General features: G+C 33.9%; 1 protein-coding gene across 19 annotated transcripts in view; it reads right to left on the reverse strand.

The window, feature by feature from the left end:
- Window positions 1–25,159, reverse strand: part of LOC138701967 (uncharacterized) — a 1,800,590-nt gene that overhangs the window by 781,695 nt on the left and 993,736 nt on the right. For all 19 annotated transcript variants that reach the window (XR_011332758.1, XR_011332755.1, XR_011332753.1 and 16 more), the window contains one exon: window positions 12,442–12,483. The gene's annotated coding sequence lies outside the window, so the exon portion shown is untranslated. The remainder of the gene's footprint in view (window positions 1–12,441; window positions 12,484–25,159) is intronic.

Raw genomic sequence — 25,159 nt, forward strand, 5'->3', positions numbered from 1 at the left:
TGTCCAATTTTTATATTTCCATTTCGTACAATATTCCCGTCACGAGTCGTAATCATATACTTTGTCTTTTCGGGATTTACTTCCAAACCTATCTCTTTACTTGCTTCCAGTAAAATTCCCGTGTTTTCCCTAATCGTTTGTGTATTTTCTCCTAAAATATTCACGTCATCCGCATAGACAAGCAGCTGATGTAACCCGTTCAATTCCAAGCCCTCTCTGTTATCCTGGACTTTCCTAATGGCATACTCTAGAGCAAAGTTAAAAAGTAAAGGTGATAGTGCATCTCCTTGCTTTAGCCCACAGTGAATTGGAAACGCATCTGACAGAAACTGACCTGTACGGACTCTGCTGTACTTTTCACTGAGACACAGTGAATTATTTCATATGTCATAAATCTAGGAAAAAGGACCCAGAGAGCTTTATTTTCCTCCCGAATGAAGCCACACTATGTATTTTATCAACCTTTATAATCCATTACTCTCAAACATATTTGAACCAGCGATCTTTTGATCCAATGGCTAGCATGGAAATCACCAATAACAGAGAGGAGACTAATTTATTATTAGTGGAAAATGAGATGAAATTATGTCGGAATTAACTCAAACATTTAGAGAAGAGTCTCTCTCAATACACGTTTGACTAAATTGAATTAAAAGACAAGTCTCCCGCGTGGAAATCCTTAGCTCTTATTCGTTTAACGATACGTGTAAGTTTATGTCATACAACATTATATGAAGTTTGTTTGAGAACTCCCTGTTCGACTCTGGGCTCTACACGTATTCAAGTTGAATACATGTGGCGCTTTTATGGAGTTCTCCTTTGATGTCCAAACAGGATGAAAAGGTTCCGACTACAGGACCTACTATTTTGAACCGTCCGTCAGAATTTCTTTTGTGGATGTGAGGGGAACCTGCAAAGCAGCATAACAAACATGTGCAGGCCTATGTGCGCTACATACTGCCAAACGTGCGGGCGTTTATAGTAGGCTAACAAATTGGGTGCTTGGAGCTCCTGAAAGAGTAGCATTCACCACTTTAATGCCCGCAATTTCGCCTTAACGGGAGAGGAGGAGATATTCATGAAATTACAGACGGACCTCTTCCCAAAACAAGCTGCGTTCATGTTCTTAATCTCGAAAAAAGCTACACATTCACTTGTTAGTCTAGTTTCCAAACAAGTCTCATGTCTGAACTTTATTGCTTTCTGTCAGTTTCAACACACGGATAGAATTTTTCTTTTCTTAACACTAAAAGAGATCTGGCAATGAAGTTTAAAGAATTAAGAATGTTAAACAGCTGTACCGGTTTTTATTTTGACATACGAAACTTTCTAATCTAGACACAATTCCAAGATATCACACGCTAACATTTGAGAACAAAAATAAAATTTTATTAAGCAGAATATACAGGGACATCATTTTATTTTTACTCCAATTTTTATTGTACCTGAGTTTTTGAATGTACTTCACTCCCACCCTCTCTACTAGTTAACTTCCAACCGTTCTACACACAGTACTTTAGTGAGTATAGTACATTCCAGAAATATGTTCGCGTTTTCCAGTGACGAAAGAGCTTCCAATATTGAATCATATTTTCGCACAGGTACTGTAGTCAGTTTGCTTACGTCGCATCCCGGTTTCCCCCCACCCGCTTCTGCTCGCCCTTCTGTAAAGGATAGTGACTGGGCTGTCTTAGCTCTTTTCTGAAAACATTAATTTCTGTTAGGAATTGGACGTCTATGTAATATTAAACACCTGTTTAAAATAATTTAAATAAAAGGGCCACGTTAAGTAATTAACTGTCATGTGACAGTAGATATAGGATGTCTGAGTAATTTTATTTTTCGGATCGGGCAGGAAATGAAGATTGAATTTACAGTACGTAAGGCAGGCCTACTCTTTTATAGAGTAGGTACAGAATTATTTCAACATGGGTTATTAGTACGAAGGATGAAACTGGTAATTGGAAATAGGTACAATAGTCTACAGTGCGATAATATGCACAAAAGAACTGAAGCCTGTATCTAAATGAACGGCCACCATTTTAAAAAATGTGATTAAATATCCATATTCTGATTATTTTTCAATTTAACTTCATTCTCTATATTGTACGCTAATGTGCTGTAGACAGTATAATATACACTGCATAATGTATACGTCCGAATGGATAACTCAATTCGTGAGTAAAAACACTTATTGTTAATATAGTAAAATGAAAATGATCAAACTCAAAATCGCGATATTTCTTACTTCACGGAAATGGATTAACTACTTTTCTTCCCTCCTATACCTAGCAAAGTGATTTGTTTGTATTTTACGCCAAGTACCTGTTATCGAACTCTAGTCGTGGAAGGGGGTAGCAAGGTGTTTTCGGTTCTCATCCGTTAATTCAAAGGTATAGCCAGGTTAATATTAGAAATGTTAGTAAAAATAAAATGATGTCCCTGTATAGGAATAAATCACAAATTCTATTAACATTAACTTATTTTATTACTCTAGTTGAGTTAGTGCCAGGAAGTCAAAAGGAAGCTTTTAATAAAAAAAAAAGGAGCGTCTTCTGCGGACCTCTGGAAAAAGAACTAAGAAAGAGACTAGTGAAGTGCTTTGTATGGAGTATGGCATTGTGTGGCGCAGAAACATGAACATTACGACGAAGTGAAGAGAAGCAAATAGAAGCATTTGAAATGTGTATATGGAGGAAAATTAAACATGTGAAGTGGACAGACAGAATAAGAAACGAAGCTGTGTTGGAAAGAGTGGGTGAAGAAAGAATGATGTTAAAATTGATCGGGAAGAGGAAAAGGAATTGGTTGGGTCACTGTCTGAGAAGAATCTGCCTACTGAAGGATGCATTTGGAGGAATAGTGAACAGGAGAGGAGTTCGGGGTAGAAGAAGATATCAGATGATAGACGACGTTAAGATGTATGGATCATATGAGGAAACAAAGAGAAAAGCAGAAAATACAAAAGACTGGAGAAAGCTGGGTTTGCAGAGAAAGACCTGGCCTTGGGCAGAATACTAAATAAAATGAATTACTCTAGTCTCTTAAGGCCCAATTGTATAAAACTCCCTGACTAAAGATCAACTTTGATCGAAGATCGAAAAGTGAACCGAGTTCAGACACTTCTTCTATTGTATAAAACTTTTCTGCGATCAAATTACCTTGGTTCAAATGCAATCTAAGTTCACGTGAAAAGGATTTGGCAACATCGCATAAACAGGTGAAATACGTGATGCGCGGACCATGTTATACAGGTTTGTTCAGTGTTGCAATCTAGCGATTTTAACTCTTTTTCAACAACAATTTCTTTTAACTTTTATATTGCTTAAATAGGGATTTAGTGACCTTTTTAGCACCCCATAGTGACAAAATTTAATCTTTCTTTGTTGATAATGAGAAATCTAGCGACTTTACAACTACTTTTTCACGACTTTCCGTATTACACTCTGTTGGAGACACTGTTTTTTTTGCAACATAAATAATGGCGGACAATAAGGAGAAGGTTGACTGTTCTCCAAGTTGTTATCATGTTATGGTGTTTGATACTGCTAAACATAATAAAGCTTTATAAAACGACAATTTTCGTTTAGTAATACAGTTAATTGAACATTTATGAATGTACCTATCATATCCATTAATAATTAATGGTTGTTATAAACATAATATAATTATAGGTTATGTTATTTGATACTGCTGAACACGATAGAGCCTTATAAGATATAAAATTGTTTGTGTATTAAGGCAAGAAATTGAAAAAAATATATATAAGTGTAACTACCATATCTATTAATATTAATAACAATGGTTATTGTATTTGCACAGTCTGCCACTCGTATATTTCAAAGAGAAAAGAAATAACTGAACTTGGATCATCTAACTTAATCGGAGAAATTTCTTCAGTAAAAGTTGACTTTAGTTTGAGACAAATTAATCTCAGATTATACTTTATACAACACAAAATTCCAAGTTCAGCTAGAACAAGGATCAATTTAACCTCTGATCTAAGATTAAATGGTCAAGCAGTCTGTGAAGATTAATTTTCCTTACTAGTCTATTTGCAATCTTTCTTTTACTTTTGATCTGTAGTTAACTAGATAACAATTCTGAGAACTTTGATTTGAGACTGTGATTTGATAAAATAATAATAATAATTAAAGTGATTATTTATAACTAGCCGTACCCGTGCGCTCCGCTGCACCCGTTAGAAATAAATATAAAGTAATTACATAATTAAAATAGGACATTTGATCCAGGGAACATTCGTGTTTGATAGAAGGATAAATCGTTTAATATGTTACTTAATTTAAATTGCATCCAAATAATTAAAAATGCTATCATTTTGGTCCAGAGACACTCATTTGGTGCAATGACAATTTCTTTAACATGTTTCTAATTTTTATTACATGCAACCATAGTTTAATGAAGATTGACATCATTTAGATTTAATGTGTATATTTTATTTTACTTGTTATAGGTTTCCATTGAATTATGGTAATAACTTAATTTTAACCCTTGTTTTCTACGTATTCAGTAAATGCCGCTTGGCCCACTATGGTTCTGAACCCTTCAAATAACTTAAATTATATTATATAATATTACATATTATATTATATTGTATTGTATTGTATTGTACTGTACTGACTGGAAGGTCCGGGGTTCGATCCCAGGTGGTGACAGGATTTTTTCTCGTTGCCAAACTTCCAGAACGGCCCCGAGGTTCACTCAGCCTCCTATAAAATTGAGTACCGGGTCTTTCCCGGGGGTAAAAGGCGGTCAGAGCGTGGTGCCGACCACACCACCTCAGTCTAGTGCCGAGGTCATGGAAAGCATGGGGCTCTACGTCCATGCCCCCCAAGTGCCTTCATGGCATGTTACGGGGATACCTTTACCCTTTTTACTGTACTGTACTGTATTATATTATATTATATTATATTATATTATATTATATTATATTATATTATATTATATTATATTATATTATATTATATTATAGGTCTATTATATTATATTATATTATATTATATTATATTATATTATTTTATAGCCTATTATATCAGAAGTTACTGTAATAACATTATAGCATTATGTCCATCTAGAGAAACTACACTTTCCAATGGTGAAATAATAATTATACAAATCGGTTAATTTAGCTTCCGATATTACTTCATACAAACACAGAAACATTCTCTGTAGGCTATCTTTCATAGCTTTCGATTGTTGCTGTCCAAGGCCCCTTATAGACGAAGTCATTTGTTTTTTAATTCATTACACGGCCTCAGATGGCAGTCATTTTAATTTTAAAACTCATTTATCTCATTAAATATCAGTCCTATCAAAATTTTGTGTAGGATAAAACTTATCGAAAATTATTTTCAAAGAAACTTTTATTATGTAACATTTTTTACAAAAATCAATAATAAGCGAGATATTTCGATTTATTTAATTCAGGCCTCCTTATAACCCCCCTTTTAAATAATGTATTTTGAATGCCATATAGCCTAAAATCTAAGGTACAACGAACTTAATTTATATTCCAATTTTCATCGAAATCCGTTCAGCCATTATCGCGTGAAAAGGTAACAAACAGACAGACAGACATACAAACAAAAATTTCAAAAAAGCGATTTTCGGTTTCAGGGTGGTTAATTATATATGTTAGGACCAATTATTTTTGGAAAATCTAAAATACCAGAAAAATTTCGGCTACAGATTTATTATTAGTATAGATAGTGCTGAACTGAACGCACTATGATCGATGCCTGTCGATGCGAGTGAAGCAGGGCACCAAGAAGGACCTAATGTGTTGCGTTAGACACCAAAGCGTCGCTATTTCCCATTCTGATTACTCATACCCGGCCCACACTGCATAAATCAACACATTTAAAGGTCACGCCGTCCCTGGTGACAAGGAATCTCATCAAGGCGTTCAAGTAGGGCTTCATGCATTCTTAACCGTGGCACTACAATGAACCAAACCATGCTAGCGATCGTGAAGGTCTCTGATAGAGAAACAGCGGGAGATTTTGATTAAAATATCACACTATTCCATAGTTTTCGCCGACGTAGCCTACATCTAGGCCTACTGTACGGGGTGCAAAATAGAACATATTCCAGAATTCGTTCGTTATAGCGAATGTCTTGACTTCTGGACGATGTGATGCTTCCAGGAGATACGTCCATTAATACTATGTCCATGTAATCTTTGTCCATAGCCTACATTTATTTATGTCCACTTTTTTAAGTCCATATGAGCTATGTCCACACACATTTATGTTCATTTTTATTTATGTCTACTTTTATATTATGTTTAACTAATTCGATTAATTAAAATGGATCTCAGTGAAACGTACAGCAGGGTTCGTATAGGTCAGTTTCTGTCAGATGCGTTTCCAATTCACTGTGGGCTAAAGCAAGGAGATGCACTATCACCTTTACTTTTTAACTTCGCTCTAGAGTATGCCATTAGGAAAGTCCAGGATAACACAGAGGGTTTGAAATTGAACGGGTTACATCAGCTGCTTGTCTATGTGGATGACGTGAATATGTTAGGAGAAAATGCACAAATGATTAGGGAAAATACGGGAATTTTACTTGAAGCAAGTAAAGAGATAGGTTTGGAAGTAAATCCTGAAAAGACAGTGTATATGATTATGTCTCGTAACGAGAATATTGTACGAAATGGAAATATAGAAATTTGAAATTTATCCTTTGAAGAGATGGAAAAATTCAAATACCTGGGAGCAACAGTAACAAATATAAATGATACTCGGGAGGAAATTAAACACAGAATAAATATGGGAAATGCCTGTTATTATTCAGTTGAGAAGCTTTTATTATCCAGTCTGCTGTCAAAAAATCTGAAAGTTGGAATTTATAAAACAATTATATTACCGGTTGTTCTGTATGGTTGTGAAACTTGGACTCTCACTTTGAGGGAGGAAAATAGGTTAAGGGTCTTTGAGAATAAGGTGCTTAGGAAAATATTTGGGGCTAAGAGGGATGAAGTTACAGGAGAATGGAGAAAGTTACACAACACAGAACTGCAGGCATTGTATTCTTCACCTGACATAATTAGGAACATTAAATCCAGACGTTTGAGATGGGCAGGGCATGTAGCACGTATGAGCGATTCCAGAAATGCATATAGAGTGTTAGTTGGGAGGCCGGCGGGAAAAAGACCTTTGGGGAGGCCGAGACGTAGATGGGAAGATAATATTAAAATGGATTTGAAGGAGGTGGGATATGATGATAGAGACTGGATTAATGTTGCTCAGGATAGGGACCAGTGGCGGACTTATGTGAGGGCGGCAATGTACCTCCGGGTTCCTTAAAAGCCAGTAAGTAAGTAAGTAAGTAAGTAAGTAAGTAAGTAAGTAAGTAAGTAAGTGAGTAAGTGAGTAAGTAAGCAGGTAAGTAAGTAAGTTGATATTATGTCTAGCGTAGTGTAGTCATGGTAGTGCATATGTGTAATAAATTAGAGTTAAGACCATAAGACACTCCACCAGGAAAATTTGTACAAATTAAAACAGTATTTTCATCCTTGTTCCAATTTCATTACACTCAGCGTTGTTCCATTGTTAACTGAGAATATGGAAACGGCTAGTTTATACCTGTTTCATGTGCCAGTCATGGATGAAGCTAAATTGATCCAGTCGAAGAAAGGAAAAACCTTTGCTATTGTACAAACTCATACAGCAAAATGGGCAGAAGAATGGAAATGTGAAAAAAGAGATATTTGTAATGCAAGATACATATGTGACAACCAGGAACATCCCAACTTATCTTAAAGCTATTAGTTATCTTTTGAAGGTAGCCTATATGAAAATGAAGAAAAGAAGACAAGTAGCTAATTGATTAAGTGAACATAACATTTGTAGATGAACTCAATAAATTGGACATTCATGTAGTGGACACAAAATTTGTGTTTCGGACTAAAATAAAGCGGACACTTAATTAGTTGGACATATAAGCTATTTATGGTCATAATTTGGTGAACTTTTATGTAATGGACATAAGAATAAGAAAATAGACACTAAATTTTTGGACATTGCCAAATGGATCTCGTGTAATATTGTATTTTATTGTATTTATTTACTCGTACATTCTATGGTATTCATGCATCGCTTCACAGCTAGAATATGGAACATGTCAAACGAAAAAAAAAAAGACAAAAACAAAAGATCTTAATAGTAGGCTTACTATAAAGTCTTAATTATAGTCTCAATCTAGTTGAAATATTCTACAGACATTTAATAAAACACAGAAATATTCATGAAACGTTGTTGAATGCCATGAATTCATCTACAGAATAGAAGGCGTGAGAAATTAGGTGCTTCTTTAATTTGCCCCTAAATAATCTTATATTTTGAGTTTCATTTTTTTATATCCATAGGAGGCTATTAAAATATTTACAGTCATTTAACGCACTCCTTTTTGATAGGACGATAGACTTGCCGATGGAGTGTGAAAATCATTTTTGACGCGTATTTATGCTATGAACTGTTGATTTAGTTGCAAAGTTTTCACGATTACATACGAGGAAGTTTATAAATGAAAAAAATATACTGACAAGCCATGAGCATTATTTGTAGTTTTTGAAAATGGTTCTACACGGTTCCCTAGATTTAGCACCTACTATTATTCTAATTACTCTTTTTTTAGTAGAAATATCTGTTACTATTTGTGGAATTTCCCCAGAACATTATTCCAAAACTCATTGCCGTGTGGAAGTATGCAAAGTAGTGGAAGTTTTTAAGGTATTGATATTTACTATCTCTTGTATAGATTTAATAGCAAAATATGCTGAATTTAGTTGAGGTGTAATTTCTTTAATATAATTTTTCTAATTTAACACATCGATTTGTATACGCCAAGAAATTTGGTTGGTGTTGTTTGTATCAGGGACTTATTCTTAATTATTGCTCTTGAAATTTGCGAGGTTGAATTTGGACAGGATTTAAATTGTATTATGTTAGTTTTGTTACAATTTAATACTAATTTATTGACTGAGAACGAATCACATATTTTGAGGAAAATTTCCTCTGTTGAAGATTGGAATGTATTGGAGTTATTGGCTGTAATTACTGTACTTGTGTCATCTGCAAATAATATGGGATACCTTGATCATCCCGAAGTAAGTTATCCAGACGTGTATTTCGGTGGATCCACTCCACTGTTGCCAGATTTAAAAGTAAATATTATTATCTTTTGCAGTAATGAAATTTCAATTTTTACGGTGACAAAAGTCTCTAAAATTTGCGGAAAATATGAGAATAGGCCTATGCAGCTCTGCTCTAACGTGAGGCACCGCTTAAAAGGTATCCGTGTCCATATTTCTGAGGCACTGGAATCAGGAAGTTACAACAGCGAATAGGGATTATAAAGAATGGACACTGAGCGAATTTGCCTGTGTTTTGTTTCTCTGTGCGCCAGCGTTTAGTTCTACTTTCAAGCGCTAGAGGTTAGTGTAATCGAGCATAGGCTAAGATAATAATTGAGAATAGAGTTGAGACCTGAGACACAGGATTCAAACATCGCCTACCTTATTGCACAATCCAGTAACGCTTTGCTTCAAATAAATTCAAGTTAACAGCTTTTCCTTATTTCTCAGTGACGAACTAGTTCTAATAATAATTGTTTATATTTCAGATATGATAAATTATATTATAAAATAACATAATACATCATAAAATTAAGTATCAAATTCATTTAATACTTGTATATAATATAATATAGGTATATGGTTTTACTTCTCGTAAGAGTTTTGTTTTTCCATTTTAAGTGCTATCAAATCATTACATATTTTAATTGTTGTTGGGGCCAACGTCTCAACTCTCATTATAAAGGAACTCTAGAGTCTAGACATTACAGCTAATGACGGATTTATTATTTTATGGTTCCAATTTATTTTATTTGAGTACATAATGTACCTAGATGTATTAATTATATGTGTTATATTTCCGTTGAGTCGACTGCTAGCTGGTGTGATGTCAGCGCCAACTCTAGGGAGAAGGCAGAATCTCACGCTCTAGCTGGCTTGAAGGTCATTGAAATCAGTCCGGCTACATCAAAGGTACCGACGCGAAGTGTCCATTCTTTATAATCCCTATTCGCTGGCTACAACTCATATACTTTCTTAACCCTTAAATTGGCGAAACTTTATTTCTCACACTAGTTTATTAAACCTTGTCGGACTGTAAAGAAAACAACTATCGCAATGTCCATATTTTATTTGTTGTACAATACAACCTAAAATCACTCTGTGAATAATAAGAAAGAAACTCTTTCAGCTTTCCCAATAACGGGACTGCCTCATTGGACAGAGAATAACACACAGAGTGAAAACAAAAGAGAAATGTGGGGAACGAAGAAAAAAGGGAAATTAAGTACAGAAAGGATAATAGCATACATATAACAGGCCTAAACATAATAAACAAACGGATTAGACGTTCAAACAAAAGTTCTTCCTTTTTAGGAAACAAAGTACAGGTGGTATTTTAAAATGGCAAGTGATCCTCTGATAGCAGTAAGAGAAACATCACGAATGAAGTCGTTGTTCAGCTGGAACTTCTTGCAGAAAGTGACAGAGGCGAGGTATTGTGCCCCTAGCGCCAACCATTAGCTCAACTACTTCAATGGAGGTGAGGTGGTATTTCTCCAAATAGAATGGAACTGTGGGCTCATAAATTCTGCATTTTTCTGCGTGGACTTCAGCGGGCTGTTGTTCCTGTGCCTCGAACCTGACTGTGTTGTTAGTGGTATTTACATTACCTCTAATTTGTCATGAGAATATCCATTTGATCTTAATAGTCTTAGCTATAGTATAATTATGTTCGTGTATCTATATTCTCTTATTGTTATGTACAATTACACAAATGAAAATCGACAAAAAAAATTAGTACCTAATTATTTATCCAACCATTTCTTGTCATTGTGTGACTGCATTAAACTTAAACAGATGTACGTTATTTATACTTTCAACTGCCTATTGTACAATATGGTCTGTCTTTGTGGCAGCCTGTTAATATAGGGATCTGTTATCGTTTAGATCAGCGTTTCTCAAACTATGGTCCGCGGACCACCTTTGGTCCTCGAGGTCTGCCCTTGTGGTCCTTCAAAAAAGACAAAAGAAAAAAATAAAATTCGAACGAATTGTATATCACACTATAGCTGAAAATCTCAGAGTTTGGAAACGACACGTGGTAATCGAATTTCACTTTTTCTCCCAGTACAGACATTTTATGAAATTTATTACCCTACCCGTCTATCGACTTCCCACTCTACCCTCAGTAACAAAAGAGGGATTTAAAGCACTATATACGTGGCATTTATCAACATCTTTTCCCTGCACATCTGGCGCAGCACCTGTAATCCATCCAGGGACCACCCGAATTCAAAACAGAGGACCAAAGTACCGAACCTTAATTCAATTTTAAAATATAAATATACTGGTATTAAAATATGCTACATAAATGATAAATTTGCTTTCGAAGGGAACAAGAGTAAGGTGGTCCGTGGAATTGTTCTGATTAAAAATATTGGAGATAATTATTACAGTTGTCTGAACACTATTTATTGATAAAATAAATAAAATAATAAAACTGGTTAGAAACCATACATGTTTCGGGGGCTATGCTCCCCCATCTTCAGTGGTTGTACTACGACTATGGTGTAGATGTTCTACCGCGTGTCGTATCTTAAAAAGGACTCTAAATCCTCTTTAAGACATGTTTTGTTAAACCAAATTTTCTTGTTTAACAATTCTATCTGAAGGCGCATATCGTGGTACTGGTTGACCAGGTTTTCTTCTTCACTAGTAGGCCTAACCATGATTAAATACTTAAAAGGTCAAAATACAACAGTGTTCATGAGTGAAGATTAAAAATATTGGAGATAATTATTACAGTTGTCTGAACACTATTTATTGATAAAATAAATAAAATAATAAAACTGGTTAGAAACCATACATGTTTCGGAGGCTATGCTTCCCCATCTTCAGTGGTTGTACCACGACTACGGTGTAGATGTTCTACCGCGTGTCGTATCTTAAAGAGGACCAATTTTTTTCTATTGTTCTATTAAAATTATAGCATATAGTCTATTAATCTGTTGTATACTATAGGATACTTTGTCAATTTAAGGATTAACCTCGGAATTTCAAAACGGTGTGGTGAACACCACAATTTCAATCTGTTCTCGGAAAAGATCGCTATTTAATTTTATACCAGATTGAAGGAATCCAGCAAGCAGAATGAAAGCGTGACGACATTAAAAATTGTACTGTACCATTATCTGAATTTGAAAGCGGATTATTTTCAGAACGTACTTTGTACGGTACGAGAGATGCACAAATGTATAATAGCTAGTTTAATACAGAAACATAACAAAGTTCAAGAAGTTTTGTCTAAAGTTCAAAGTAGGGTACTTGGTTCAAGTACTCACCATGGTTGATATAGGGTTGATGAGCTCAGCTGGCAGGGATTCCTGTGGGCAGAACAAAAGGGAAGCATGAGCATGGTGAATCAGAACAGTAATGATCTCATGTTCTGCTACGTCATATCCATCCTAGTCACGTTCTGGCACATCAGCAGTTTCCACACAATTTCAATTTGTCAAGTAGGCCTATCCCATTGCCGTTATACTTAAATTCAATTTTACAGAAATACGTAGCCCTACCTTAGACCCTATTTCAGCCCACATCTTACATGAAAATACTACCGCTGATTTAATGCGCTTAACATGTAAGAAAAATTACACTTTGGAGACTTACGTACTTACTTATTTTCAAATAGCACTTAAAGAACCGGAGGTTCATTGTCGCCTTCACATAAGCCCGCTATCGGTCCCTATCCTGAGCAAGATTAATCTAGTCCCTACCATCACATCCCACTTCTTTAAAATCCATTTTAATATTATCCTCCCATCTACGTCTCTGCCTTCCCAAACGTTTTTTTTCTTCTCAGATTATTCCAACTAACATACTGTAAGCTATGTTGTTGATTCACCCATAAGTTACGTGCTACTAGGCCTATGCCCTGCCCATCTCAAACGAATGGATTTGATGTTCCTAATTATCAGGCTTGGAGACTTTGGACCCGATACAATAAGTTTACTGTACATGCACTATAGGTTATTGACTCGCTGCAGGTAAATAGAGATGTGTTGAGTTAACAATGTTGCTATTTAGAGTAAAATACGGTAGTATGGGGAATCACACACATATGTACATTCTGAGAGTAAATATACATTATACAATGATAATGTCAAAAGAATGTGAAAAACATTTATTCTCCTGTCTTTTATAAGCATTTGTGTTTAATTATACACAGTGTTAATGATGGAAATAAACATGTAGCAATTTTAATTTCTTCATTTATCCTATTGGTCGTCTTTAGGAAGTGCAGTTACAGTACTGAATTGCAATGTACCTACTACAAGAGACATTCTCAGTGTCTCAAACGTAAATCTTTTTCGGTTATCTGCCAAAGTTTGTACTGTAGAAAGCTGCGCTCTACGTCGCATGACGTGATAGGAGCAAAACGAAAAAACCTAACATCATTGCAGTCTCTAAGAGACAGTCCTTTATTCTCGAGTGACTCTATGTCCACTAATTTGCTGTTTATGTTACACAATGTTCCATATCCGTTATTTTCACATAAAATTGATTTCCACTTCTGTTTTACACGTTCAGTAACCGGTGTACTTGATGCCTCATTTCATTAATTCTCTGCACCATTTTCTAAATTAATTTGAGGGATTCCGGCATCTTTTGCTCTGACTTTTCTAACCGTGTAATAGTTTCAGACACAGTTTGTATGAAAACCAAATTATTCGTCAGAATTTCAAATCCAGAGCGTTTTCCTTTGCTTATTTGTTGGGATCCATTCTACAGTACCCCCACCCACTGTAGGCTTTACCACTATAATAATAATAATAATAATAATAATAATAATAATGATTTATTTTAGCTGGCAGAGTTAAGGCCGTAAGGCCTTCTCTTCCACTCAACCAGCAAAAAGTGTATATACATATGCATGAACTTACAAAGAATCCAACAATTTGATTTAGATGAGAGTTACATGTATACAAGAGTTATTCACGAATTAGACAACAAAATACTATGAACTATTAATTAAACACTGAAATAAACTGTGTAGCAGAATTAAACTAAAATACATGGAATGTTAATATATTTCAAATAATATTAGATAATAGAAAGAGATTATTACGAGACAATTAAAATACAGCACAATCAGGATGATGTCTAAAGAAAAAAGTAACAATGTAGTCAGTGATAGTTTAAATCAGTATGATTGGAGTGAAATGCTAATAAGGTTATCTTTTAAGCTGTTCTTAAAGGTGTTTATTGTCTTGCAGCCCCTAATACTTTGTGACAAGGAATTCCATTGACGCGAGGTGGATATTGTAAAAGATGATACTCAGTACGCCGTTATGCGGATTTCCCACTGAACTGCTCTATTGGGTCCGAAGTCTCGAAGTCTGCTAATTATGTTAGATAAAGAATAAAATGCGTGCAGTTCTGCGTTGTGTAACTTTCTCCATTTCCTGTAACTTCATCCCTCTTAACCCCAAATAATTTTCTAAGCACCTTGTTCTCGAATACCCTTAACCTCTGTTCCTCTCTCAAAGTGAGAGTACAAGTTTCACAACCATACAGAACAACCGGTAATATAACTGTTTAATAAATTCCAACTTTAAGTTTTTTGAAAGCAGACTGGATGACAAAAGCTTCTCAACCGAATAATAGTAGGCATTTCCCATATTTATTATGAGTTTAATTTCCTCTTCAGTATCATTCATATTTGTTACTGTTGCCCAAGATATTTGAATTTTTCCACCTTTTAAAAAGATAAATTTCCAATATATTTTCATATTTCCATTTCGTAGGGTCTACTATGTTCTGATCATGAGACATAATTATATGCTTCATTTTTTCGGGATTTACTTGCATGCCTATGAATTAAAATAAATATCAAAATTTGCACAATACAGTAACGCAAGTCTTAAAATAAGGTTAAGAAGTGATACATTTATAAAATATCATTAAGGGGTTTTCAGTACTTTATATGGGTAGTAAAGGAAATAACAAAGATAAATGTAAGCTGAAGAAATCATAAACCTAAAAACAGTGAGGGGATAAGCAAATTTGAACCAAATGAAGAACGAAAACTTAGAAAACATAGTTACAAATTTTAGATATTCTATAGACTAAGTAAAAGAATTGAACTTCATTATATAGCCTATTTAAAAAATAAGGACGAAAAAGACAATGATTAGTATAAAAGAAAACTACATGAACGTTGAAAATTTTTACTATTACTAGTATTCATTCGATTAATTCGAAGTTTTCAACTGTTCAAGAATCTCACTTATTGTTTAATACGACTTGCTTTCAGCGTTCCTTTGTAGATGAATTTACTTCTGCCGTCAAATCCGTGGTCACACCAGGGATATTAAATGGCACTGACTAACCTTTTACATTTTGTGGCTGACGTAATGGTAGTGAATGTAGGGATAGTATATAAATGACTTAAGACAGTTGGACCAACCCAAAGAAGTTACGTCACTTCCGTTTTTATTCATTCCAATTTACCCCTTGTAACTTATAGCGTAATATCTTGATTCACTAGCAATTCAGCCAACACTGTACCATAGAAAAGCTAAGATCATAAATTTAGAACTTAGACCTATAGTGTAATATCTTGATTCACTAGCAATTCAGTCAACACTGTACCATAGAAAAGCTAAGATCATAAATTTAGAACTTAGACCTATAGTGTAATATCTTGATTCACTAGCAATTCAGCCAACACTGTACCATAGAAAAGCTAAGATCATAAATTTATAACTTCTAGTGTAATATATCTTGATTCACTAGCAATTCAGTCAACACTGTACCATAGAAAAGCTAAGATCATAAATTTAGAACTTAGACCTATAGTGTAATATCTTGATTCACTAGCAATTCAGTCAACACTGTACCATAGAAAAGCTAAGATCATAAATTTAGAACTTAGACCTATAGTGTAATATCTTGATTCACTAGCAATTCAGCCAACACTGTACCATAGAAAAGCTAAGATCACAAATTTATAACTTATAGTGTAATATCTTGATTCACTAGCAATTCAACTAACAATGTACGCCTACCATAGAAAAGCTAAGATCATAAATTTATAAGCAACTCTGGAGCATGAGGATAAGATCATAGTTATTAATTGGACGGAATTGCATCCAATTTTGTTTTCGTACAATTTCGTTAAGATTTAATGCATATTATACATTTATATATACAGGACGAGTTATAGTTTATTTATATGCAACTTTTTATTACACTGTAGTAGCAAAACCAATTAGTATATATTATTTTAATGTACCGAAGTACATATGATATATCCATGCAGATATTCTCCGTTCCATTACTCTTTCATCGTAAAACCAATCAGGTTAAGTAACCCATTCCATACCAAAGGACAAAAGAAACTGCCATTTTATTTTACTTTATTGTGTTCTCAGTACAGTCCGAAACATTTAATGTAATCAGAAAAATGTAGTGTAAATCTTAAAACATTAACCATGGGCACAAGACTGTGTACGATCGAACACGAATTGCTGCTCGAATGGAGGTGTGGCAATCCCCAATTATGATGCAGAGATGGTGGAAAATGGTGAAAGGAAGAAATGCGACGCTGGACTACAAGACCATCAAGAGACTTCACGCCAACTTGATTCGCACTGGCTCAGTTACGCATCAGAAGGGTGCTGGCCGACCAAAAACAGTGATCGTAGAGGAGGCCAAAGCAGCGGCTACTGAGGCCTTCCAGAGAAGTCAACAGTACCAGCGGGAATCTGGTTTATCCTATGGGTCCGTGCAGCGGTTGCTAAGGGAAATGAATTTGCGGCCTTGGAAGCCGCACATTGTGCAAGCTCTGTCATGTGAGGACTGTGATATCAGAATGGGTTTGCGGACTCTCTACCAGCATGGATTCAAGAGGAACCTAACCTTTTGCGACACATTCTATGGTCAGACGAGAGGAGTGTGGCCGGGTGTCAAATGAAATGCTTGTGAGAGCAGTACGGAACGTTCAGCCACGTCTGGAAAAATGTGCAGCAAATGCTGGTGCTTACATCGAATTTTAATATTGGTGGAATTTTAAGCAATCCTAATGTCTGGACTCTTAGTTCATGCTACTTTGATCCTGTCATGTTAATTCATTTACTTGTAATAAACGAATGAAAAGTTGGACATAAATATGGGTCGTCCTGTACATAGCCTATACAGGCCTACACGTATGTCCTGTAAATTGAAGAGATGATTCCAAAGTGCCCTAAGTCCTTTTTTTTTTTAGATTTTCACTTGCTTTATTCACGTTTTAATTTATCCTTTTCAAGCTTATATTATAACTGTGTAAGTTTATAAAATAAACTCTCCTAATCTTGACTTAGTGTTTGCATTTTCAAACGGATCTAAGGGCGTCAAATTTATTTGATCAGTTTTTGTAATTTTTCTCATAACTTGTCATTTGAACTTAGGACAGTTTGGAATCCACCTCTTCAACTAGGTCAGGCAACTGACTCATAGTTGAATTAGTTCGCAAAACGAACAAAATTTTAACTATTCTTTCGAAAGTCTAATCTTTGCATTTAAAGTTGGATGAATTAAACGGTTGGTGAGAGAAATCCACGGGTAGATTGCAGGCCTTTATATTACAGTATAAGTTTCGCATTTATGAGTTTTTCACACTTATTCGTTTTTTTTTTCTGAGCTCCCACAAAATCCATATAAGTACATATCATGTTAATTTATTTTAGGTAGCCTACTACTTACACACTACACATTTTTCGTTCTTTCTCTTTTTTTACACTTACACGATCGTAATTTAAACATTTGCAGAATACGAAATATCATTTATAGGCCTACGTTCTAAATCAATTTTTCTTAAAATCAGATTTGCCGTGGAAATATAAGAATCGAAAATACAGCACATGTTCGTTGTAAACATGCGGCCCGCTTTGGAATTCGTGGGAATTCGAAGCTATCCATGCTTGTCCCGAAAATTTTATTAAATTGATTTAACTCGTTCTTCCTGTATAGTCTTCAAATCCTATTTCAGATGTTACTAAATTTTATTTCAGTTAGAGTAAGAGTTGGTGATATTGTGATATGGGTAATATTGTGATAGTTCCTTTTGAGAATTTATTAGGCCTACAATTTCACTGAGGAGAGAAAGATCGGTTTTTGCGTCAACGTATTAAGGGAATGTTTAAGGACAAGTTTCTGCACAAAACCCGTCTTTCTCTCGCTCAGTAAAATTGTAATAAATTATCAAAAATAACTATCACAATATTACTCGTATCACAATATTATTAACCTTTACCCTATAGACCCTACGTTTTTCTCACATATGTATTTTTTTCCTTCAGACCCCAATAAAAACGTATAGTCTAAATTTATTTATTTACTTACTTACTTAAACGTATATCAGAGAGTTTGAATCTTTCCTACAATCGTGTCTTTTATATCGTTCATCGTCATTTGAATATAGGAAAACTATCTGCTAAATGGACCCCTAAATGCATGAACGCTGATCAGTAGAGCCCGAATGTTTTGGCAAAATGCTTTTTTTACTGGGTGGAAGTAAATCATTATTTTCATATGTATAAACGTGATTTGGAGTAAATCAAAGCGATAGGGCGAATTTTTATTTTGCCTATTTTGCCTTTTAAGGTGTTTCTTACTAATAAATGCCTTTTTTGTCATTTTAAAGCAATATTTCTTGTTTATTTGCAATTTCCTAATTAATTGTAATGCAATGTCTATGAAATTTAAATATTTGAAACAATGACTCACTTTACTAACAATTGTAAATAAAAGTAATTTATTTCGGTACTTAATCTGCTAATAATCGTGCTTTAATATTATTGGTGTAATATGAATAATGATCGACAATCCACAGTTACAAATATAATATTGTCATGTCTTCGAATTTTTTTACACAGACTATATGTTTACAAAATAAATCATACCTATATGTTTACAAAATATTAAAACAATTATTTACTTTTGAAGACAATTATTTCTTAAAAATATTATCTATCAGCTCCGTAACTATAAAAATTAAGCTACAATACGAATTATTTTAAGACAATCAAAAATATTATCTACTTCAGCGCCGTAGCTATAAAAATTAAACTGCAATACAAGTTTTTTTGAAGAAAATTATAGGGCCTGTCTCAAAAATATTATCTACGTACTTCAGCTCTGTAACTATAACAATGAAATCGCAATACGAATTTTTTCACAGATTATATGTTTGCAAAATAAATCATACCTATAAGTTTACAAAGTATCAAAACAATTATTTACTTTTGAAGACAATTATTTCTTAAAAATATTGTCTACTTCAGATCCGTAACTATAAAAATTAAACTGCAATATGAATTTTTTTAAGACAATTATACCTCAAAAAATTATCTACTTCAGCTCTGAAATTGCAATACGAATATTTTTCACAGATGATATGTTTGCAAAATAAATCACATCTATAAGTTTACAAAATACTAAAACAACTATTTACTTTTGAAGTCAATTATTTCTTAAAAATGTTATCTACTTCAACTCCGTAACTATAAAAATTAAACTACAAAACGAATATTTTAAGACAATTATATCTCAAAAATATTATCTACTTCAGCTCCGTAACTACAAAAATTAAATTTCAATACAATTTTCTTTTCACAGGTTACATGTTTACAAAATAAATTATACCTATACGTTTACAAAATATTAAAACAATTTTATTATTTACTTTTGAAAACAATTATTTCTTAAAAATATTATCTACTTCAGCTCCGTAACTACAAAAATTAAATTTCAATACGATATTTTTTTTTTTTTCACCGATTATATGTTTACAAAATACATCATACCTATACGTTTACAAAACAATTATTTACTTTTGAAGACATTATTTCTAAAAAAAAAGGTATTATCTACTTCAGCTCCGTAACTATAAAAAATAAACTGCAATACGAATTTTTTGAAGAAAATTATTTCTCAAAAATATTATCTATTACTTCAGCTCCGTAACTGTAACAATAAAATTGCAATACGATTTTTTTCCACAGATAGTACGTTTATAAAATAAACTACACCTATAAGTTTAAACATTATTACCAAATAGTAATGATTATTTTCAATCATGTGTTATGTTGCAATGTTAATTTTTTTATTTATTTGATATTTTTAATCTATGTATGTGTATTAGGTAACTCTTGATTAACATTTCAGTCATTAATATTTCTATTAATAATTAGGCCTAATTATTTCTTTTTGAAGACAACAATGACTAAAAAAAATATTATTTACTTCAGTTTCGTAATTATAAAAATGAAATTGCAATACGATTTTTTTTTCCAGAGATTGTATGTTTATAAATTGAATAATCACAGTCTCATGAAACGTTTAAATCAATCAGTATCACTTTCTGATTAACGTGGTAGCTCTTGAATTACACAACGACGCTCATCTGTTCAGATAGCAGATTAATTCCGTACAGTACACAGTCCACAGAAGCGTTATCTCTTCGTCAGCACACGTGTGGTATTACACCTATTTGCTATGTGCAGTAAAGGTCAAGGCTAGCACGTGAAGTAGATGTAATGTGCCACTCGTCTAGACGCGTCCATCGATTGTGCTTCGATTCACATTTCTTCACCTTCACACCACAACAAGAAGCCCTTTCAGCTGACGGCTTGTTAATGTCTGCGCTGATTCATTTAAATACTTTCTCAAAAAAATTCAAATATTATTGCACGCGCTGGCATTTTTTACCATTTAGAAAAAGTCAGTCTTCTTCTGCATTATATTGTTAGAGACGAGGTTCAAGGTAGCGATATGTAATTTGCGGTAGACAAACACTGTTCTGACATGTCGTCAACATCATCATCATTATCATATTCATTAAGGGAAAATATGAGCTAGTACATAAACCTGTCGGCTGTAATGGAAACTTAATTTTTATTTTATAATGGCAAACTATTGCTGAAAACACAAATTACTCTGTTGCGAACAATTTTAAAAAAGTATTTAGGTTAGGGTTCCCAGACATATTGAAAAAAAAATACGGGACACTTATCAGTTATCACCAGAGACCGGAACTTTGGCAGAATGCCTTTTTAAATGTGTTGAATCTATATTCATTTTGAAAGTAAATCTGTACGGATTATACCTTTGTGATTGAAACGCCACAGTTTTATGTTCCCTTTTCTATCTTTTTAAAAATATAAAAGCCTAATTTACAAAATAAATGCTTTTTGCCTTTATTTTATTATTTATCTATTATTTATTAATTTATTATTAAAAATTGCCTACAGGTGTATTTTAATTTATTTCTATAACCGCTAGAATGAAAGTGACTTCAACGAATGTATATTATTGTCTTTCAGTCAGTTCATATCCTCTTTGCAACAGTGAGTGCTGCCGTGCAAAAATGTATAACAGTAAGCGTTTTAATTATCGCTTGTGTTTATTTGACAAGGCAACAATGAGTGCGGGTCTACCGTTATTTTTTATTTTATTTATTTATTTTATTTTTTTCAATTTTCATTGCGACGTTGTTGTAGCTAGCTAAATATTGCATATTGCAACATATCAGTACAACCAAACACAAAAATGCACTTTTCAAGGCTACCGGGAATATTTCTTTGCTTCCAACAGTAATTGCAACATCGAGTCGAAAATCTCAACGTGCATTCGACTTATGTAAAGTTTTTCTTGCTGCCGAAATCCCTTTATGGAAATGCAAGGTTGTGGGTCTAGTGCAAGATTTTTGTAATTGCCTTTTATTGCGTATTTTAGCTATTTATAATGTATTTTTGCCTGCCTATTTTAACTATTTATGATGTCTTTTTGCCTGCCTATTTTAATGATTCATAATGCCTAAACTTCCGATCTCTGATTATCACTAAGTAAGTTTAGTATGTGCGTCCATCAAATATGCCAATCTTTCAAAGTGTATTGTAGTAAAGTTTACTACACAAACACTTTACTAACTAAGGGTAAGTAAACAAATAGTAAACAAAATTCTTAGGAAGCATATTTGCATTAAGTTTAAGCTTCTTTATGTAAATTGCCTTCAAATTGCTTTTACTAAGTTATTACAGAAATAGTTACAAAATACTCTACTCACGTGACAATATTCTTATAAATCAATCCGCTTTGACCTTGCAATATTTCTCTGAAGAATTACTTTCACTTAACAATTGTTTATTTTGAAGAATCATGTCATGAAAAGCAACACAATCCTCACTGAAGAATCATTTTACAACAAGCATTGATTTTATTGGTTTTACAGACAATTCATTTTTATCATCAGTCCATAGAGCAGCGTTGTCAGACACAGCCTAAACGGAGCGGAGCGCTCCACTATAACTCGTTGCGTGCTCCGGTGCTTCCACAGACATAAGCAAGTTCAAGCTCCGACTGGAAATCTCTAGCACCACAACGGGTTTCGGAGCTTACAACTCTGACACTACTGCCATAGAGCATTCATGCGAGAAAATAATCTTTCGACACCCGCATTTGTTCCAGGGATACACATAATCAACTCCACTACCCTCTTCAAATTTGAGAGTTCTCCTTCAGTACTTTTGAAAACATCCACCCAGACTTCATCTAAACGTTTGGTGTTGCCATCACTCGCCTTGAGAAATTAATAACTCACAATAATATTGTTTCATGATAGTCCATCTACAGTCACCTGCAATGATGAAGTGCGATGTTTGTAATTTGTGATATAAAATAGACATTGCAACTTTTCCGTTTTTTTCTCAAGCGAAAAACGGGACGATCCTGTATTTTACGGGACGTCTGGGAACCCTAATTTAATTCCTATTTGTAGAATTCTATCTTGAATTGATTCAGGCCCAAAATATTCATTATAATAATTTCCGAGCATTATATGTTGCGTCCGAAAGTGAAGACTTCGAAATAAAACTATGAGGATTAAATCGCGAATGTTCACATGATCAAAACGTTATTTGAATTTAAAACACTGGTTAACAGCAATTTTGCATCTGGTGCGTAATATAACAAATCATATCAATTATTTGGTTGTAGAATCCGAAATGGCCTTCGGAATTTCTGTATCACGAAAGAGTTTTGAGATAGGCTATTTTAGATTTTATACGGATTTTTTAAAATGTTTTTACATTGTTAATATATCATTTTTTCAGGGATAGTGTATAATAAATCAGAATTATGGTGGTTAAACTCAGTATTTGGATGTAATATGCGGTGCAAGAAGTTTTCAAGAGTCACTATATGGCAGAGGTATTTTTAGTTGTGCGAAAAGTGTAATGGCATTTCCCGACGTTAACCTGTAGATTAGAGTGTGCTAAAACGTGATTTTGTTGGTTTATAAGAGTTTTCATGTTGTCAAGAAAACTTTAGTGGGGTTCTAAGTATTACGTTATGCTTGATTTGAAAATGGTTCATATTTACCAATATCGTATTGCACTGTCTTTGTGTTAGTGCTGTGCGTGTAGAAAATGTGACGTGATAGAAAGAAACTAATTTTTCTACTGAATTCAGCAACCAAAAATTAGGTAAATCCACCCATTTGCACACCAGATACACGAAAAAAGTTTCAATTTGTTGACTAGTTAAATAGAGGGAGCTAACATAATATTCCACCGTTCCTTAAAAACATAAAATACCTCTTATTAAAACTGAAACTTACATAATATATGATGAGATAGAAAGTTTCGTACATTTTGGGAACCAATTACTGGTTCCATCTCCAAACAGAATGACAATTAGGTATATGGTAAGGTGTAGTTACTCATACTCAGATTCGTACTTATTTCACTCCCTCGTAAAAAAAAGCAACCTTCAGAACATGATCACCTATCAACTTCCCTACCTGACTAAAAGGATCACGAAATGACTGAAAATAAGTACCGTAGTCATAATGATTTTCAAAGCAGAGTAAAATAATTAACTACCGGTAGCTTTAATGTTATGCATTCTACCAACTTACTAACTTATTTGTTTATTTAACCACAAGACGAGTGACAGCAAGTAATGTGCTTTAAAATATTATATACGTATAAGTAACTACAACTGAAGTGAAGCATTATATCAGCTACCTACTACCTGAGTGTCTTACAGAACTAACAGATGCCTGACAACAAGTAAAGAGTTTTAAAACAACTTGTAGTGTAGGCCTATTAGTATCTACCTCTGAAATGAAGCATTCTATTACCTACTACCTGAATGTCTTACAGAACTAACAGATGCCGAACAACAAGTAAAGGGTTCTAAAACAACTTGTAGTGTAGGCCTATTAGTAAATACTTTGAAGTGAAGCATTCTATTACCTACTATCTGAGTGTCTTACAGAACTACCAAATGACTGACGACAAGTACAGGGTTCTAAACCAACTTATAGGGTAGGCGTATTAGTAACTACCTTTGAAGGAGAAGCATTCTATTAACTATTATCTGAGTGTCTTACAGAACTACCAAATGACTGACAACAAGTAAAGGGCTCTAAACCAACTTATAGGGTAGGCGTATTAGTAACTACCTTTGAAGTGAAGCATTCTATTAACTACTATCTGAGTGTCTTACAGAAGTACCACATGACTGACAAGTAAAGGGCTCTAAACCAACTTACAGGGTAGGCGTATTAGTAACTACCTTTGAAGTGAAGCATTCTATTAACTATTATCTGAGTGTCTTACAGAACTACCAAATGACTGACAAGTAAAGGGCTCTAAACCAACTTATAGGGTAGGCGTATTAGTAACTACCTTTGAAGTGAAGCATTCTATTAACTATTATCTGAGTGTCTTACAGAAGTACCAAATGACTGACAAGTAAAGGGCTCTAAACCAACTTATAGGGTAGGCGTATTAGTAACTACCTTTGAAGTGAAGCATTCTATTAACTACTATCTGAGTGTCTTACAGAAGTACCAAATGACTGACAAGTAAAGGGCTCTAAACCAACTTATAGGGTAGGCGTATTAGTAACTACCTTTGAAGTTAAGCATTCTATTAACTATTATCTGAGTGTCTTACAGAAGTACCAAATGACTGACAACAAGTAAAGGGCTCTAAACCAACTTATAGG

This window comes from Periplaneta americana, chromosome 6 (assembly GCF_040183065.1).
Source record: "Periplaneta americana isolate PAMFEO1 chromosome 6, P.americana_PAMFEO1_priV1, whole genome shotgun sequence".
NCBI classification, from domain to species: domain Eukaryota; kingdom Metazoa; phylum Arthropoda; class Insecta; order Blattodea; family Blattidae; genus Periplaneta; species Periplaneta americana.